The sequence below is a fragment of the Pinus tabuliformis genome, chromosome J, assembly GCF_031772625.1.
Source record: "Pinus tabuliformis cultivar Carrire ecotype Pingquan chromosome J, CPIR1, whole genome shotgun sequence".
Classification (NCBI taxonomy): Eukaryota; Viridiplantae; Streptophyta; class Pinopsida; order Pinales; family Pinaceae; genus Pinus; species Pinus tabuliformis.
The window spans coordinates 1,037,483,859-1,037,498,550 of record NC_142295.1 but is presented as its reverse complement, the minus strand read 5'-3'; the positions used below and the strand labels follow the sequence as shown (position 1 = coordinate 1,037,498,550).

The 14,692-nt window shown below is 39.2% G+C and overlaps 2 pseudogenes; both read right to left on the bottom strand.

The window, feature by feature from the left end:
* Positions 1-6,026: 6,026 nt before the first annotated feature.
* LOC149230417 (proteasome subunit beta type-6 pseudogene) lies at positions 6,027-6,386 on the bottom strand (annotated as a pseudogene).
* A 6,896-nt stretch (positions 6,387-13,282) lies between these two features.
* LOC149230416 (histone H2A.1 pseudogene) lies at positions 13,283-14,040 on the bottom strand (annotated as a pseudogene).
* Between the last annotated feature and the right edge of the window lie 652 nt (positions 14,041-14,692).

Here is a 14,692-nt window from a genome sequence, read left to right as displayed (position 1 = left end):
AGGAGATCTTCTAGGCCACGCAATTCAATCTTTACTTCTGCAGTTGCAGCTTCAGTTTCAGCAGTTTCCGGCTTCAAACTAGGGCAGTCGATATCTTGCAAACCGTCCGTCGGATTGACTTCATTCCACCACCAAAAGTTGCAGATTTCAAAGGAGGTTCAGATGAACCTACAGCGCAGTTCCAAAGAGGAGATCTTCTAGGCCACGCAAGTCAATCTTTACTTCTGCAGTTGTAGTTTCAAATTCAACAACTTCCGGCTTCACATGTGTGAGAGAGAGAGACCCATTTCAGCGCAATAGAGAAGAGACTCATATCTGCGCAGTAGAGAGAGAGAGATGTGATGAGATGAGTGAGTCTAAATGATGAAAAGTCCTCTTATATTTGTACACAACGTTGGTGGGTGAATAGATGCGACTGTTGGGCTTTTGAGCCTACATGAGTTGTACGTCGGCTTGATAATAATTCCATAATCAAAATAAATTCATATCTCCATGAATACTTATCGGAATTCGATGATCTTTATATCAATCCTACACCTCTCGACGAGAGGAATCTAATAAAAATATTATTAGCCATGAATAAGATGAACCACATGAAGTTTTGCCCTGGTTTCCAATTTTAACACTCCCTCTCAACCATGGAGAACTTCATCTGCAATCTGTCTATCGGTCGTTACTATTCATCCATCAAATGCACTGCCTTGTACAGCCTGACCCTTGCCTTGCTCTGCTCTATTTTGCCTGTTCTGCTTTGTCTTGTTCTACCCTGCACTATCTGTACTGTTTTGTTATGTTCTGCTCTGCTCCTGCATTGTTCTGTTCTACTCTGCTTTTGTCTAAATTATGAAGAAGAAGAAATGATCGAGGATGTATCATACTGACTCAAAGTCAATCTCAGAGTATGTACCACTGGTCCCAGACCAGTCTCAACCAACCCAAAGTCAGCATCATAGTGAGTACAACTCCAATGGTCCCAGACCAATATCATCCTCCACTGACTCAAAGTCAGTCTCAGAGTATGTACCACTAATCCCAGACCAGTCTCAACCGACCCGAAGTCAGCATCATAGTATGGTACAACTCCTACCACTGGTCCCAGACCAGTATCATTGATCCCAAATCAATGGAGGTCATCCTAGCGTAGGGAGTACGATAGTTACAACGATGCATCCATCGGTACTACTATGGTCCCTAACTTCATTTCCCTGCTCATTGATCAGATGAAAGGTACTTCCCATGAGTCCCAGACTGCATGGGTAGGATGCCTCGACAGGAGAACTAATCAATCCTGTCCTCACAGGAGAACACATCAATCCTACTACAACTGCCATGGAGAACACATCAATCCAGGCCTCACAGGAGAACACATCAATCCTGCTACAATTTCCATGGAGAACACATCAATCCAAGCCTCACAAGAGAACTAATCATCCTGCTACACAGGAGAGCGAATCATCCTGTTCCACAAGAGAGCGAATCATCTTGTCCCACAAGAGAACGAATCATCTTGTTCCAGTATGCACCACCAGGGGAGGGTGAGTCACCCTGTGGTCATATGTTGCTCCAATAGGAACCGCAAGCCCTCAGAGCTCCCAGAGCTCGATGTATGCAAACATGCAAGACCCTTGTACAAGGGTTTCTTGCTGACTCCAAATCGTTTGGGAAAATCACAGATTAGATCCTTCCTCGGGGCTTTGACAAGGTGTATCAACCTGTACATCATCTTAATGTGATGGAGCTTCCTTGCTCATCGACTTACCATATCCCAGATGATGTCTATTTGCTGGAGCAATTGACGAATACAGGATTCCTCAATAATCGAATCCCACCTCTGGTTGTTACAGAGAATCACAGTTGGTATCCAATGTAAATCCAAACAGCTCACTGAAGAGCTTTCGCAACCAGACTGCCTCACACGAGGTTATGCTAGCAACAATATATCCTGCTTCGGCGGTGCTCAAAGCCACCGACTTCTGCTTCCTGCTCATCCAGGATATCGAAGCAGATCCCAAGGTGAAACAATACCCGGAAGTTCTCTTACGGTCCACCACACTACTTGCCCAATCAACATCAATGTATCCAAGTAGTCTCAAACTATCGGCAGTGTATCTTAATCCATGAGAGATTGTGCCACGAAGATATCTCAGCAGATTCTTGGCACCAATCCAGTGTATGTGGTGGGGTTCAACCATATGCTGGTTCAACGTGTTGACTGCAAAGCATATATCTAGACGGGAGTTCACTAAGAACATTAATGCTCCGACGAGTTGTCGATACTCGGTAGCATTTCGTAAAACAGGTCCAGCAACACTACCGCTTAACTTATTGAATTCAAGCTCCATCGAAGTAGTTACAGGCTTGCAGTCCACCATTCCAAATCTTTCCAATATCTTCACCACATATTTTCCTTGAGATAGGAAAATTTCTCCTGGCTTTTGCCACACTTCAAGTCCTAAGAAGTAGTGCATCAGTCCTAGGTCTTCCATTTCAAATTCAGAGGCCAGCTCCCTCTTACATTTGTGAATGAGAGGGTCTGCACCTGTTAGAAAGAGGTCATCCACATACAATACCAGTATGAGAGGCCTGTCATCTTCAACCTTAAAGTAAAGGTTAGGATCGGCTTCACTCCTAGTGAATCCCAGCTTCATCAAGTAGCTATCGATCCTCTCATACCATGCTCGGGGTGCTTGCTTCAGCCCATAGAGAGCTTTCTTCAACCTGCATACATGAGATTTTCGAACATAAATCTCAAATCCTTCGGGTTGCTCCACGTAGACCTCTTCTTTGATCGAGCCATGCAAGAACGCAGTCTTGACATCCATCTGATGTAGGTTCCATCCTTGTGAAGCGGAAAGGGCTATGATCGAGCGGATGGTCGTATATCTGGCAACAGGTGCAAATATCTCATCATAGACTATACCTTCCTTTTGGGAGAAACCTTGAGCAACAAAACGAGCCTTATACTTTTCCGTGCTTCCATCTGCTGCATGCTTTATCTTGTAAAGCCATTTGGAAGTAACAATAGTCTTGTCCTGGGGTCTGGGAACTACTTCCCAAACATCATTCTTTATGATAGACTCATATTCTTCGGTCATAGCATCCTTCCATACTTGATGCTTGACGGCATCTGAGAATGACGAAGGCTCATTTTGTATGATCGTGCTCATGATGGTCAGGTATCCTTGATACATATTAGGTTTCTTACTTTCACGAAAGGTTCCTCGGGGTGCAGCATGTCCTTCAGCATCATCAAGTAACCCCTTAAGCCATGAAGGCCTCTTCCTAGAAGAGGAAGGCTCATATGGAGGAGGATCAATCGGATCCATGGGTTCTTCTACATCAGGCATTGATTCATCATCCTTTTCTTTCGGTTCCCTGGTGTCGGCTTCTTGAGAGCTCCTCAAAGTCGGAAGATTGATCACCTTGCTGAGAGCCATATCTTCGTCAAAGGTGACATCATGACTAATTATGACTTCCCTTTGATCGGCTACATAGATTCTATAGCCTTTAGTATTTTCACCATAGCCCACGAAAATTCCCTTCTTTCCAGATGCTCCCAATTTATTTCTTTTCTCTTTCGACACATGAAAGTATACAGGGCTTCCAAAAAATTTAAAATGAGAAACATCAGGTTTCTTACCGGTGAATTTTTCTTCAGGAGTCTTGGAACCCAATGCTTGATGAGGGCATCGATTTTGTACATATACGGCAGTGTTTGCAGCTTCAGCCCATAGAAACTTAGGAAGACTTTGATCATGTAGCATGGCCCGGATAGCTTCCATAATTGTGCGGTTCTTCCTTTCTGCCACACCATTTTGTTCAGGAGTATATGGTGTAGTAGTCTCCCTCTTGATGCCAGCGTCTTTACAAAAATCATGGAACTCATTAGATTCATATTCAGTCCCATTGTCGGTTCTTAAGATCTTGATCTTCTTTTCGGTTTGATTCTCGATTAGGGCTTTGAAGTGTCGAAACCAAGGGAACACTTCATCCTTCTTTTTCAAGAAGTATATCCAGGTCTTTCGAGAATGGTCATCTATAAAAGTGAGATAATATGAGTATCCTCCCAAGGAGTTCACAGGCATCATACTTGATATGTCTGAGTGAACTAGTTGTAATATATCGGAGGTCTTGCTTTGACTTGAAGGGAATGGTCCCCTCTTGAGCTTTCCTTCGGCACATCCCGGACATACACCTTCTTTCTCTACTTGGAATTCAGGCATCCCTGTTACCATCTGTCTTATATTGGGTAGAGCTTTGTAATGAAGGTGGGCAAACCTCTGATGCCAAAGTTCGAACGTAAGTGTTGTCACAAGACATGACACCTAGCAGAATTCCACCGACTTGATATAAAGAATCAACTCAAAACCCAAGAGTGAAAGCATCTTTAACATTATTTTTCCATATGCGTACCTTACCATTGCTAAAGGTTACCTTATAGCCTATGTCTTCCATTTCCGAGATGGATACCAGGTTCTTTTTTAGATCAGGTACATATAATACATCTTGTAAGTGAATCGTATTACCTTGATTCAGTTTAAGAGAAACACTGCCTACACCTTTCACTGGGTATTTCATGTCATCTCCAAGGACAATTTCCAGGTTAGTTTCTTTCTCTACCAGATTATAGAGTACTTCTTTGTAACCAGTGAAGTGTCTTGAGGCACCACTTCCCATTGAGTCCGAAGGAGCGGAGGTAGATAGAGCAGCTGGTAGATAATATTCAGCTTGCTTATCGTCAACAGTGTTAGATTCATTGTTGGACACCTAATCCTAAATGGGTTAGTGTGGAAGCCGAATAGACCAAAGCAGTCCAAGAGACCTTGGGATCTGAAACCCAAGAGTCATATAATGTACTATAAATGTAAATCTCTTGTTAATAAAATTGTATTACATTTTTTATCTTTCATATTGTCTTTGTTGTCCATGTGTGTTTAACATGGTATCAGAGCAGGCGATTGCTGGTCCTGCTCCAATTTGAGCCATTTGTTTTGTGGCCTCTATGTGCATATCAGTTATGACATTTATGTTCACTGTCCATAACACTCCATTAATTCACTGACAGTCAGAAATTTGATGCTTTTACTCTGTCGATTCCTTCGATTATCTCTCTGTTGTGCCTAATCGAAATTCATGCACATATATGCGTTTTTCTGCCAAGATTGTGCATTTTGTCTAAACTGCGCACTCTGACATATGCGTTTTTAAGTAAATGTTGAACAGTTGTCTGGCCATAATGCCTCTGTCCTGAGCGCCTCTGTCCTGCGTGCCTCTGTCCTAAGACTGCGCACTGTCCTGAGACTGCGCCCTCTGTCCTGAGCGCGTCTATCCTGAGACTGCGCACTGTCCATAGTTATGCGCTGCTGAATGTGCGTTTTTTGATATTGAATGCACCTGAGAAGCATAAGCGTTGATGCAGAAAAATATACCCTTGATAATCTGCCCTGACGCCGAAGTAATGGCCTTGGCCACCACACTGTTATAGTCTTCCACTTTCGGTGAAAAGAGTTTTTAATATGGGCTGTGGACCATGGCTTCTTTGTACACAATATGAGCACATGTGAGGGCTATCAGAGAAGAAACTCTGGAATGACATAATCCGTTTTGGACGTCGCAGCCTTTATACTCTGTCCCTCGTTCTTTTCTGGAGTCTACTGCGATTCTCAAAGAAAGAAACGAAGCCGTGTCGCTCACTCCCTCTGCTGAAGCTTTCCGGCGCCAGCTATTTCTGAATTGGGTTATTCTAAAAGTTAGCTGACCTGACGGTCGCTGCTGAGCTTGACATTGGGACTAAGCAGAGGAGTTTTATTGTCGGGTTTATATGATGAGATCTCTCCATTTTCGATGCAGGGATCATGCTGTTTTAAATGCCTAGCTGTCATCCAAAAATTTCCAAGTAACAGTTTCGCGCTTGCTTCCACCAGTGGTTCAACATAGGAAAATTTGGGGATTTCGGGAGACCAGTTGCCATCCCTATCTGATCAACTCAAGGGATTCGAACACTGGTATTAAGAGAGGCAGCGGTATTAAGAGGCACGTTGGAGCAGTTTTTGAGTCATTGTTTGGCATCTACAATAAGAAGAGCAGATCTCCGAATTTGCTTCTGCCCGCATGAAGGATATTTTGGCAGGTTGCCCAAGTTGTATTATGTGTTGGTGAAGGAAATAGCGCACATAATCAGAGACCACCTGCGAATCTGCAGCTGAGCCTGAGCGGCAGAGATAAACATTATCTGTGAGTTGAGTAATCTTATCCGAAGCTCGATTTGCCACATACATTCCTGTGCTTGTCCGCGAATCAGCTCCGAGCACCACTCCTCCATTGTAGGTCACTCCGATAATTGTTGTCCCCATGGAGTGAGGGGCATTCATCCAGTCCATATCCATTGTTTTAGGCTTGTACAAACCCTTGTCTTGCCCTCAAGAACCGTCGCCGGAATCACCAAATCGGATCTGGTGGTAGATTAAACTACAGAGCTCGTCCGCCTCTGACCAGAGCTTGAAGGGTTGAAGTTGTAGAGACCCACATCAATTTTGGAAGCCTTGAATGGTGCGCTGGCACTATTTCATTATGTTGCGAGTTGTTTTGAATTGAAGACTGCATTAAACGCTGTGTTGTGTGAATGCTTGAATTTACTGTGCGATGTCGTGCCTTCTGGTGGCCAGGCTCCAGGTGGTCACAATTAAGTTGTTGTATAGAGACAAGAATGACGGGTTCTGAAAATAATAATATCTGTGTAACATATGTAACTTTCTGCAGTTTTGATGGTAGCGAAAATAACGCAGAGAAGGGATGTGAAATACGCAGAAGATGAAGCAGAGCATATTTTACAGGAGACATAGATAGTGACTGCCTCTTGGCACATAAAGAATGATCTAGCCCCAAGGCTACAAACTTGTATTTTCTGTGGTTGTTTCAGTTAAGCAGCATATCACTGTACCCGTGCTTGAAATATTAATAAGTATAGACTATTGGAAGTGATGTTTGGTGATGTACCTCTGCTATAGAGGGTCTCAAACTTCCTCATCTCATTGGATGTGTGGCTGTGAATATATTGAAGACACTTCATATTTATTTCTCTGTCTTGGAGCTGAATACGTTGCATATATTATCACTGTGGTGTTTTCTCTGTAATGATGGAGCTTCTTTGATGTTATAACACTTATCTACAGCCACTGTTCTTCCTAACATCTGCTGGTATATTCTACTTCAGATCTCTGTTATTATTAGAGTTGATATATCAGAGGTATATGTAATCCATTCCTGTAGTTGAAGTTCGAATTTCAAAAAAATGAAGAAGTCATTTAGTTGTGCATCCATACAAAGCGTATCTTGGTATACCTGAGCATTTTAAGGGTGAAACATATCTCTTATATCTGTGTTGGAAGGACTTTGAGCCTCTCATTCTTGCTGGACACAAATCTGTTAGTGATTGGCTAAATTCTTAGCTGGAATTAGTTGAGTGCCTTTTGAATACCTTCGGTGAAGTTTTTTACATCATTGGGGTCATTTCCAATAAAAAAAGGGGTTGAGATTCTTGGATTTATTATTGAAGGAAGAGGTCGCGCTACCCTTGTGTATATTCGTCGAGTTTGAGCCGTGTCTCCATTGCTAGTATTCACGGATTTTTTTATTCTTTTTGCATTCCTGAGCTTCCAGAAGGGATATAGAGGCAAGTTCTATAAAGTTTGAAGGAATCAGCTACGTAACTTAATTTAAAAAGTCTAGTCAGATGTGAAATTTCTACAGAATTTAAAGAACAGAATCTTTGAAAGTCTGGTATTGGACAACGTATTTTTCAAACTGATATTCTTAATTTTTGAAATCTTCAATAGCTGGGGTTTGTCTAGACTTGCTATAGTCTCCACTAGGATTGTTGAGTGTTCATTTCTTTGTTGAGACAATGGCCAGATTTGATGATGTATTAGAGTTACTGAATACACTAATACACTCCACTATTGGTGGGAAGGTAAATGTTAGCAAAGACACTCTTTGTGACATTCAAACCTGCCTGCATGATGCACAAGAAAAAATTGATTTTTTGCAACTAGAATCTCAGTTCCAGCAAGATGAGCTTCAACGAATTTGTCATTCCAAATTGTTTTCTGCTCAAAACAATATGTCGTTCAAGGTTAAACCAGCAAGTGGTGAAATTAGTAAGATTGAGGTTGAATCAGATCCAGAATCCAATAAAGCAGCAGTTGTACATGCAGATGCAGAAACTCGGTTTGCACTTCCCAAGCCCATCATCAGACCTTGGGAACAACTTGTCCACAACAAGCACAGAACTGGTCTTGGATATGACAAGAACTTGTCCTTTCATATTCCAGACTACTCAAAGCCCATTCAGTTTCAGAGTGTTGGATTCATTCATGACAGTTCACCTGCTCCTCATGAGAGTACACCTACTCCTCATGACAGTTCAACTTCAGCTATTCCAGATTCTACTCCTCTTCCTCCACAGCAACAACAACAACAGATTGTAAAATGCCAACACTGTGACCGAGTTGGCCATTTGAAAGATCATTGTTTTGATCTTCATCCATGTAAGCACTGTCATAAAACCAGTCATTCTTCACACAGATGCTTCAGAAATAAACATCCTACAAGAACAAAGATTCATCTTGGATGGATCGCTTCTTGGCAATGGGCATCAACAGCCAAGAAGATATTCCAAACACATGTCAGAACTTGTTCCAAAATATTGAACAGTCTTGCAGTTGAGTTTTCTCCATCTTCTCACCTTGTATCTGACAGGGGGGAAATGATGGTCATCTACAAGCTTCAAAGTCACATCAAGCGAGCCTGAGCCACAACCTGCCACACCAGTTTCAGAGTTGTAGCCAGAGACAAAGATGCCCCTGAGCATGCCTTCAGCTGGCAATCTAGGACACTTCCTCTAGCAGAAGACTTCAGCTTCTTGCCAGTTTTGGAAGAGTTCCAGGAACAAAATTGAGAACACTTCCTCTAGCAGAAGACACCAGCTTCTTGCCAGCTTTGGAAGAGTTCCAAGAATTGCGCAGTTCAGATGATGAGATCTTCTAGGCCACGCAAGTCAATCTTTACTTTTACAGTTGCAACTTCAGTTTCAGCAGTTTCCAACTTCAAACTTAGGCAGTCGATATCTTGCAAACCGTTCATCAGATTGACTTCATTCCACCACCAAAAGTTGCGGCTTTCAAAAGAGGTTTAGATGAACCTACAACACAGTTCCAAAGAGGAGATCTTCTAGGCCACGCAAGTCAATCTTTACTTCTGTTGTTGCAGCTTTAAATTCAACAACTTCCGGCTTCACATGTGTGAGAGAAAGACCCATTTCAACGCAGTAAAGAAGAGACTCATATCTACGCAGTAGAGAGAGAGAGAGAGAGATGTGATGAGATGAATGAGTCTAAATGAAGAAAAGTCCTCTTATATTTATACATAACATTGGTGGGTGAATAGATGCAACTGTTGGGCCTCTGAGCCTACATGAGTTGTAGGTCGGCTTGATAATAATTCTATAATCAAAATAAATTCATATCTCCATGAATACTTATCGGAATTGGATGATCTTTATATCAATCCTACACCTCTCGACGAGAGGAATCTAATAAAAATATTATTAGCCATGAATAAGATGACCCACGTGAAGTTTTGCCCTGGTTGTCAATTTTAACACTGTCCCTGTTCACTAGACTGGCCAAAATGTAAAGGAGGCTTGGCAAAGCTGGTGGTCTAATACAACCAACCAAAAGCTAAAAAAACCTGCCTCCAATTATCTATTGGGGCATCTAGATTGTCCGAAACCATAGAATCTTCCAAAACAAAAACATATTAGGAGCGGTTATCTGCAACCACATCCTAGCCACATACAACTATATCCCTAAAGATAAGCACAATGTCCCCCTCGAATAATCCCAGAACTAATAGACAAAGGCCGACCTTGGGCATACTTCGATGGCTCAACCCAACCAAAGGGTTTTGAAGGAGCTATCCTACACCTAAACAACTCTATGAGCTACAAAATAAAAGTGGGACTAGAGAGAGGCACAAACAATTTCACAAAACTAAACAATGTCAAACACCTACTCTTCTTTGCCAAAGAAAAACACTTCCACAACATACAAATCTTTGGAGACTCTCAACTCATCATAAATTAAATAAATGGGACTTATAACTATCACTTGCACACACTCAAAGACTTGGTGGAAAAAGCCATTGATTTGAAATCACAGTTTGAGCCTTTTATCTACTCTCATATCTACAAGGAAAGGAATGAAGTCATTGATCTTTCCAAAAAGGCCATATAACTAACCAAAAGACAATGGATAATCTAAGAGTACAAGGATGGAGACTTTTTCCAAATCTACCACAGGTCTTTCATCAACAAAGCAATTCACCTCCAAGACTGATCAATATGATCATCTTAGTTTTTGTTTCTTATTTTTATTTTTGCTCTACAGTTTTTAACATTGGAAATACAATTATGGTTATTTTGATCCTTCAAGTTTAATGAAGGAATATGTAAATATAATGCTCATAACATCTAAACTAACTCACCACTTGATAGTAGTGAAAGCATTGCTCTAATGTTGGCATACAACTTGTAATTTTCTTAAAATCTTAATGAAAATTACACATTTTCCTTTGGAAAAAAAGATCAAAATCTTCTTTGTCAAGGGCATTTCCAACCAAAGTAGATTTGGCCCAATTAATTAGCATGTCAATAGCCATAAAAATTATGTCTAATATGTGATTTATAGATTGAACACTAACTACATCCATCATCAAAAACCTCTCCAAAGATTGAAGAATCCTTTTTCCAACCAAAGTAGATTTGGCTCAATTAATTAGCATGCCAATAGCCATAGGGATTATGTCTAATATGTGATTTATAGATTGAACACTAACTAAATCCATCATCAAAAACCTCTTAAGTATTTAAAAAACCTTCTCCAAAACTTATACGAGGATTTAAGAAAGGTGAAGTCAATCCATTGATTAAAAAGGCCATCAAAGAAGTACTAATGCAATTATAGATCCAAGATACAAAGAACAAATTGAAACCAAAGTGAGAAAGAATATATCTAATGTATAACCAATCCACCTAGTCAAATTCCTTAGATCAAATTAATAACAATATTTTGGTTCTTTATATGGCTAGAGTGAAAACCCTCTTAAGCAAGACCAATTTTCTCATGGATTTGCCAATCCTTTAAAAATCCAAATAGCTCCAAAGATTTTCTTAAAGACAAAAACCTTTAAATGAAGGGCTATTATCTTAGAGATAATTTTATAAATAAAATTATCTAAAAGAGATGAGTTGAAACTAATCAAGGGAGACAAGCTTATTAGATTTGGGAATAACAATGATGAAGGTAGTGTTGAAAGGTGCAGTGATCTCCCTATGTTAAGAATATTCCACCACTACACTGAATCATGACCAATAAAATTAAAACAAACCAAATAGAATTCAATGGAAAGGCCCTCTAAACCAAGGCTTTTCTTTTTTTTAACTATGAAAAACTTCCAACTTTGGTTTTGTGATTTCTTTCATTAAAATCAAAACAAACCAAATAGAATTCAATGGAAAGGCCATCTAGACCAAGGCTTTTGTTTTTTTTAACTATGAAGAACTTCCAACTTTGGTTTTATGATTTCTTTCATTAGTTCTTCATTGTCATCTTCATCAATTAAACAATGAAAGAGCAACCATTTAGAGGATCTTCTCAATATTTGCTCACCTACAATTTTAAAATGTCTGTAAAATATGATACTCTCTTCACAATTTTCCTTAAAGGAGGTAGCTTTAAATCCATAAACCTTATTGACTTTTCCCAAATAGTGTTTATGGCCTTCCTAAGGTTTGCTCAATTTCATGTTTTCATACCCAACCTACAACCAAAAGGCTCTAATTTTCAAAAAATCACTCCTTCTCCATTAGAAGGGTTCTCTTCTTCACTTCTAGTTCTTTTTAAAGTGAAATTTAAGTGACTAAAAAAATAAAATCCAAAACAAAATAAGAGAGATTAAAAGTGTTACCCCACAATAATTTAAAAAACAAAAAAACAAAAACGAAAAACAAAAACAAAAAAAAAACAAAACAAAAACTCTATTTTTATCAATTTTTTCACTACTATCAATATTCTCTCTCCTTATAAATTATACTTCATAACACTTATGATAATGATGACGATAACAAGAACAAATAGATCCATAAATATCTATCACTATCTCTCTAAATTTTTGAGACTCGTAACACTGGCTAATTCATAAAATATCTGAATAATCACAAAAGTTGTAAATTCATCCTTCATTAAAATCATCTCCAAAAACATTACTCAAAAATGAGCATGATGTCTTCCACTCATGTTGTCTAACCAAAATAGATAACACCTTGAGTCATGTTGTCTAACTAAAATAAATAACACTTACACTTCCATTCTCCTCATGTAGTAAAACCTGACTCACAAGAAGTTTGAAATAGTGAAATAGTAAAAGTTTTCTGACCAAAATAAATAACACCTGCATTCTCCTACTGCAGTAAACTTTGACCCACAATAAGTTTGAAATAGTAAAAGAACACTTGCAAAGACAAATACTTGTTACAATTTTTATGGAAAGGAAAAAAGAATAACCATATAAAATCTGAAAATACAAATCTCTAGGCAACCACCAAAAATCACTTCATGTAAGTCACCCTTAAGAGCGTATGACCAACTTACAAAATAACATGGTAAGACTTTAAAAATAAAAGAAACTAAAGATAACAGGCAAGATTGTAAAAACAAAACTACAGACTTCAAACAAAATTTAATGCCCCTTTATCTATATAGAAAATTCCTATTTCGTAAACTATAGAAAAGTAAATGCTGGCTGACATGCCAGACATTTATTTTTCGCCCTCTTTCTCACAGCACCAGAATGGAGATAGCAACCTGGAGAAAGAGAGCACCCGAATCGAGATAGCAACCTAGAAAAAGAGAGCAAAAGGTAAATGCCTGGCATGTCAGCGAACATTTACTTTTCTATAGTCTGCAAAATAGAAACGGCATCTATATATATAACCAAAAAAAAATTAAATCAATAATTATTATTATTATTATTATTAATAAATTCATAAAAATAAATAAAGTAATTAATTAAATTAAATTACGCCATTTACCTATCAAAAAACACCTGACTGAAAATCCTAAAATCAATACTATTACAACTTACCAATCAAAGAAAATACTGGATCTAGCTACCTGGAATTAATACTATTGTCATTTACCCTCTTCTAGAAGAGAAACTAATGCCGTTTAGCCAATCAAAAATAATTCCATATAATTAATTTACCATTTACCCTCCTCTCGTTTTTACTTTCTGGCCAGATCTAAGCACTGCCGGCCTGTTTCACTCCCCTCTCGTTTGAGATATAAAGCACAATTGCCTTAACGGCCATTACAGAAGTAAACATTGAATTTTATTCCAGAAGCTTCACAATGTAGCTTCAGTGGTTGTCACAAACAACGCCACCGATAATGGTCAGACAAATCGGCTCCGACAGGAAGGGACGGTGTTATAGAACACCATTATTATTTTCAGCGACTTCAAAGAAGCAGAGCTATGAAGGGCTTTTCTACTTGGACGGAGATTTGGGGGACTTCGACACAGCAGCTTTCTCTGCTTTATCGGCGGACTTCTTGGGAAGGAGAACCTGATGAATATTTGGCAACACTCCGCCGCTTGCAATTGTAACCCTCGCCAAGAGTTTCCCTAATTCATCGTCATTTCTAACAGCCAGCTGAATGTGTCGAGGGATGATCCTGCTCTTCTTGTTGTCACGGGCGGCGTTTACGGCCAATTCCAACACCTCGGCGGCGAGATATTCCAAGACAGTAGCAATGTAAACGGCCGCGCCGCTTCCAACACGCTTAGCATACCGCCCTTTCTTGAGATATCTGGCAATCCTCCCAACCGGAAATTGCAATCCAGCCTTCACAGTTTTGCTTACAGACTTCTTCCTGGAGCCTGCTCCCTTCCTCCCTTTCCGCTGCTCTTTCCTGAACTCTACATTTTTTCCCGTGAACAAACCCTGTATGATTGGACAAGAGATTAAATAGCTAGAAGGTTCTAATTTAATACATATTGGGTGGGAATTATTGGACGGTCCAGATTTTACCAAAAACAACGGCCACGATGGACCTTCGCTCCATCCGTGGCATCCCTGGCCGACGAATCGCAATGCTTTGGCATGTGCCAAATTTGTGTTTCTATAGCCGGGCGGAACCTTACTCTGACTTTTTGGTGGCATTAATAACTGCACGTGGTGACCATGTGGAGGATACCGATAAGACTTATCTAAACAACTAGTGAAAACAAAAAAGGGAAAAAAAATATTTTTATTGGTTATAAAATTTATAATATTATAGATTTATTTTAACTTGGGATGTATGGCCAAAGTAAAAATAATTTAAGTGGCTATAAAATTTAATAATGTTATATTTATTTTAATTTTGGATGTATATCCAGTTTTAAGATGCAATTTTTTTAAATGTAAAATTTAAAGGAAAGTTTTTACTTTGAAATATTTGATTTATGGTATTGGTTTCCAGATTTGATTTTTTTTTGGTAACCTAGAGCTATGTTAATTCTTCATAATAATATTTATATTTATATAAATTTTACATTTTTAGAAATATTTTTATTTTTAATTTATTAAAATGTT